Raw genomic sequence first — 6385 nt, 5'->3', positions numbered from 1 at the left:
TTATTTGAGATACCTTAATTAAATCACTTAATGTCTTATTCGAGAGGCATTTTTATCACTTCTTGCCTCACTTTCTTCACACACGCACACGCACACACACACAAACTCAAAATACTACATCTTTCTTTTCTCCCGTCTTCCTTAATCATGGGCATGTTTTATTTCCCCTTTAAAACACTTCCCTGAATCAGGAAAATTCCGTAAAGAATTGCACCCGAATTACTTTGAAGAGATCTTAATATAAGCTTGTGGATTTATTAATTCAACAGACATTAGGTTCTTACTGTGCTAAACTTTGGAAATGCAGATTTAGATGTCGTGCATTGCCTTTAAGAAGCTAAGATGTGAGGGAACAAAAGTAAATCAGTATTTAAATGAACTAGAATTATGTCCTGTTAGTATCACAAAGAAGGCCATCTATTCAAATTTTATTGGGCTTCTTGTTTCAGACAATGTTTGAACTGAGTTATTGAAGAAGAGGTAGAGGTTAGTTAATTGAAAAAGGAAGGAAATTGTTCCAGATGGAGAAAAAAATATTGGCAGAAAATTTGTGGCCCATTTAAGGAACATCCTGCATTTCACTGCCTCTGACATCACAACTGTCAACCTCCTCTTGTCACATGGCTTGCATAATCCCTTTATGATTGTCTCCATAAATCTGCACATGTGCACTCATTTTGGTTCCAAGAGAGGACTTGGAGGACTTTAGCCCTCTGTCATGTCAATAACATCCCCTCCCTCCAATTATTTGGTTTGGACAGTGTATTTTTCATCTTGAATACAAGCAGTTTTAAGCCCCTCCTTCCAACCAAGTAGGGCCCCAAAGGCCATGCGCAGCCAGTCCGTCACGATATTTCTCTTCTTGGTGAGGAATTTGCTTGGAAGTGCCGAGAGGTTTGGTCACTGTGAGTCTCCAGGTTGCCTGAAACTTTCTGCAGTTATCATCCTAATACTACCTAGATGTCCATCTACTGACCTCTTCTTATGTCTTACAGCTTCTGTTGCAAAAAACAGTGATTTTCACCCTTAAAAAAAAAGAAAGCCATAGAATCCTTTCTTCAATGAAAGCCTATGTAAAACAGATTAGGTTGTTCTGGCTGAAATAGTGGTGATGGGCCTGAAGTCCCTGCTATCAATACCTAGCAACCCTCCCTCCCAGTGGCCCCTCAAAGACTTTCAACCCAAATTTGAAAACTACCATGTTAAAATGTAACAGAAAACAATGCACAGCACAATTTAACCTTCTAAACAAAGCATAATATATCTAGTTTATTATACATAGCACCTCTTTTCTTACCACATATATCAACCTAGTCTATTTTACCTTCTGCAGGTTACACCCATGATTTTCTATTAATTCCTGTTTCTTCATAGCTAGAGCCTTTAAATCTTCTTTTGAGCTCAGATTCTAGACGGAAATTACTGTTTCTGCCACAGTGCACAAAACAAAACCTTCCCTATTTCTCTGAATGCAGAGAACCCTGAATAAGGCTCCAAACTCAGATTATGCACAGAGCACTTTGGAAAGGATAGAAGTAATTACTGCAGTAACGAGTGTGGCAGACAATCTACATTTTGCAGAACATATTGGAAGAAAGCAAGACTTTATAGACAATTTAGTTGAAAAAGACTTTACTTAATACGAACTTTGAGCAGTTAAGCAGCGGCTGAGAATAGTCTGCAAATAGTAACATAGACTTCGATACAAGTGGGGTATCTAAACCAGATTCTGCTGATTTCCACATCCCTTTACCCAAATGGTTTACTAGGTATCTTCGTCAAACTCGTTGTGTTCAAAAGTGAGCTCAATGTCTTTCTCCCTAAATCTGTTCCTCCTCCTATCTTCCCCATTTCTGTAATTGGCAACCCCTGAACCCTGCATCAATAATTGTCCAGGCTTGAAACCTGGGAGACATACTATATGCCTCTCTTTCACTGCCTTCATACACAGACAGCAAGTTCTGTTGATTCTGATTCCTTAATATCCCTTACATTCCTCATATTCTCCTTTCTAGTCTTTCTGATTCTGTCTGGACCCTCTTAAAATCACCCTCCTCACATCTGCCAGAGGCATCATTCAAAATGCACAAGTCTGATATGTTTTTTCTCCCTTGAAATCCTTTATTTGCTCCCCATAACTTTCATGGTAATGCTTAAACACCCTAACACACAAGGTGTGTTCCTGGCTACCTCTCTAATTTTATCTCCCCTGTTTTAGCCAGACCAGCCTAATCTTTTTTTTAAAGCTTTCTTTGAATTCCATGGCTTTAGAAAAAAAAAGTGTGAAAACTGCTATTTTACACCATAGACACTGTGTAGGGGGTTGAGTTAAGGTATACAAAGAGGCCAGTAACTAGAGTGAAGGAAGAGAACGGATCTGTTTAGCAGTAGATGCACATTGATCTCTATTTCTGTCTTTGTGTCAATACCATACTGTCTTGATTACTGTAGCATTGTTGTATAGTCTGAAGTCTGGGAGCCTGATTCCTCCAGCTCCGTTTTTCTTTCTCAAGATTGCTTTGGCTATTTGGGGTCTTTTGTGTTTCCATACAAATTGTGAAATTTTTTGTTCTAGTTCTGTGAAAAATGCCATTGGTAGTTTGATAGGGATTGCATTGAATCTTTAGATTGCTTTGGGTAGTATAGTCATTTTCACAGTGTTGATTCTTCTAATCCAAGAACATGGTATATCTCTCCATCTGTTTGTATCATCTTTAATTTCTTTCATCAGTGTCTTATAGTTTTCTGCATACAGGTCTTTTGTCTCCTTAGGTAGGTTTATTCCTAGGTATTTTATTCTTTTTGTTGCAATGGTAATGGAACAGGATAGAAATCCCAGAGATAAACCCACGCACATATGGTCACCTTAGTTTTGATAAAGGAGGCAAGAATATACAATGGAGAAAAGACAGCCTCTTCAATAAGTGGTGCAAGGAAAACTGGACAGCTACGTGTAAAAGAATGAAGTTAGAACACTCCCTAACACCATACACAAAAATAAACTCAAAATGGATTAAAGACCTAAATGTAAGGCCAGACACTATAAAACTCTTAGAGGAAAACATAGGCAGAACACTCTATGACATAAATCACAGCAAGATCCTTTTTGACCCACCTCCTAGAGAAATGGAAATAAAAACAAAAATAAACAAATGGGACCTAATGAAACTTAAAAGCTTCTGCACAGCAAAGGAAACCATAAACAAGGCGAAAAGACAACCCTCAGAATGGGAGAAAATATTTGTAAATGAAGCAACTGACAAAGGATTAATCTCCAAAATTTACAAGCAGCTCATGCAGCTCAATATCAAAAAAACAAACAACCCAATCCAAAAATGGGCAGAAGACCTAAATAGACATTTCTCCAAAGAAGATATACAGATTGCCAACAAACACGTGAAAGGATGCTCAACATCACTAATCATTAGAGAAATGCAAATGGAAACTACAGTGAGGTATCACCTCACACCAGTCAGAATGGCCATCACCAAAAAGTCTATAAACAATAATTGCTGGAGAGGGTGTGGAGAAAAGGGAACCCTCTTGCACTGTTGGTGGGAATATAAATTGATATAGCCACTATGGAGAACAGTATGGAGGTTCCTTAAAAAACTAAAAATAGAACTACCATATGACCCAGCAATCCCACTACTGGGCATATACCCTGAGAAAACCAAAATTCAAAAAGAGTCATGTACCACAATGTTCATTGCAGCTCTATTTACAATAGCCAGGACATGGATGCAACCTCAGTGTCCATCAACAGATGAATGGATAAAGAATATGTGGCACATTTATACAATGGAATCTTGCTCAGACATAAAAAGAAACGAAATTGAGTTTTTTGTAGTGAGGTGGATAGACCTAGAGACTGTCATGCAGAGTGAAGTAAGTCAGAAAGAGAAAAATACCATATGCTAACACATATATATGGAATGTAAAAAAAAAAAAAGGTTCTGAAGAACCTAGGGGCAGGACAGGAATAAAGACGCAGATGTAGAGAATGGACTTGAGGACATGGGGAAGGGGAAGGGTAAGCTGGGATGAAGTGAGAGAGTGGCATGGACTTATATATACTAACAAATGTAAAATAGATAGCTAGTGGGAAGCAGCTGCATAGCACAGGGGGATCAGCTCGGTGCTTTGTGACCACCTAGAGGGGTGGGATAGGGAGGGTGGGAGGGAGACTGAAGAGGGAGGAGATATGGGAATATATGTATATGTATAGCTGATTCACTTTGTTATAAAGCAGAAACACACCATTGTAAAGCAATTATACTCCAATAAAGATGTTAAAAAAAAAATAGATGGACAGCTACGTGGTATTAGGATGATAACTGCAGAAGTCTTCAGGCAACGTGGAGGAGATGCATGTGGCCAGATCCCTCAGAACTCTTATGTAGAAGAGAAATACGATGACCGGCTGCACCAGAATTTCTATGTAGGGTGGACTTTATCTATTTTTTTATAAATTTATTTATTTTATTTTTGGCTGCATTGGGTCTTCGTTGCTGCACGCGGGCTTTCTCTAGTTGCGGTGAGCGGGGACTACTCTTCATTGCGGTGCACGGCCTTCTCATTGTGGTGGCTTCTCTTGCTGTGGAGCACGGGCTCTAGGCACATGGGCTTCAGTCGTTGTGGCACGTGGGTTCAGTAGTTGTGGCTCACTGGCTCTAGAGCGCAGGCTCAGTAGTTGTGGTGCACGGGCTCTGTTGCTCCGCGGCATGTGGGGTCTTCCCAGACCAGGGATCGAACCCATGTCCCCTGTACTGGCAGGCAGATTCTTAACCACTGCGCCACCAGGGTGGACTTTAGAACCCAATATGGTTGGAAGGAGGTGCTTAAAACTTTTTGCCTGACGTTAAGAAACACAAACTGTCCAAACCAAATACTTGGAGGAAGAAGCAATGTTATTTAGATCACAAAGGACCAAAGGTCTCTCTTGGTACCAAAATGAATGCATATAGATAGAGAGATGACATGGGTATGATCATTAACAGGTTATGCAAGCAGTGTGACAAGAGGGGGTTGACAGCTATGATATCAGAGGAAGGGGAATGAGTTATTTGAATGGAAAAAAACCTAACCTGGCGGTACATACATCTTCTGATGGCAACGGATTTGGCTGTCATATCAGCGGTGAGGAATTAAGCCTGTGAACAGTTCTCCACAAAACCTTCAGCCTACATTGATGGTTTGAATGGGGCTCTTCTAAGTATTCTCTAGAACCTTGCTAAATACTTAAGGTGAGGTCTTTGGAACAACAGCATCATGTTGTCTGAGAGCTTGTTAGAAGCAAGGAAACTCAGGCCTCACCCCAGACCCATTGAATCTGCGTTTTAGTAAGATTCCTGGGTGATTTGTATGCACATCAAATTTTGAGAATATTGTGTGATGACTATGGGAAAGCACTTCTCAGATCTTGGAGAGTAGGGAGAGTAATTGACTGAGGGCCCCAGCTACTGTGCTCTGAAATCTATTACTCTGTTTATACTGAGACCGTACTTACCGTGGGCTGCTCTCAGGCAAGCACATGGCAGAGTTACTCAAACAGACCCATTCCTGGGAGATAAGACACTCCTCTGATGGGGGACTTGGGCTCCTGGGCTCCCAAAGTCTTGCTGAACTTTCCTTAGATTTACTGCCACATAGCCTTCCTTTCTCCCTTCTTTCCCTCTCTCCCTCTGCTTAGGGTCAGATTTGCATCAGTTTGATGGCTCTCAGAGCCTCCTCAGGCTCCTTCCTGTTTTTTCTCACAGGTATTTCCCCCAACAAATTTTTTTCACATATAACGTCATGTTGGCATCTGTCTCTCCAGGACCCAGACCAGCACAAGCTGCTTTAGGATACCCTGTAACACAGGTGAATTCTGCCCATATAGTATTGACTTGTAGTCATATTATCTGTTTCTAAAATATTTCTCTTAGGGAAATATGTCCTTTAAATTTTTTTTTTTTTTTTTTTTTTTGGATATAGCTCATTACTAAGCAGGCAAGTCCCTCAACCCATGTTATAGCTACTTTATTTATTTATTTATTTATTTTTGGCTGTGTTGGGTCTTCGGTTTGTGCGAGGGCTTTCTCTAGTTGCGGCAAGCGGGGGCCACTCTTCATCGCAGTGTGGGGACCGCTCTTCATCGCGGTGCGCGGGCCCCTCACTATCGCGGCCCCCCCCATTACGGGGCACAGGCTCCAGACGCGCAGGCTCAGCAGTCGTGGCTCACGGGCCCAGCCGCTCCGCGGCACGCGGGATCTTCCCAGACCAGGGCTCGAACCCGTGTCCCCTGCATTGGCAGGCAGACTCTCAACCACTGCGCCACCAGGGAAGCCCTCCTTAAAATATTAAAGAAACAAAACACAAACACCTTGGCACACTATTAATAATG

This window comes from Balaenoptera ricei, chromosome 14, assembly GCF_028023285.1.
Source record: "Balaenoptera ricei isolate mBalRic1 chromosome 14, mBalRic1.hap2, whole genome shotgun sequence".
Lineage (NCBI taxonomy): Eukaryota > Metazoa > Chordata > Mammalia > Artiodactyla > Balaenopteridae > Balaenoptera > Balaenoptera ricei.
Note: the sequence above shows the minus strand (reverse complement) of the source record.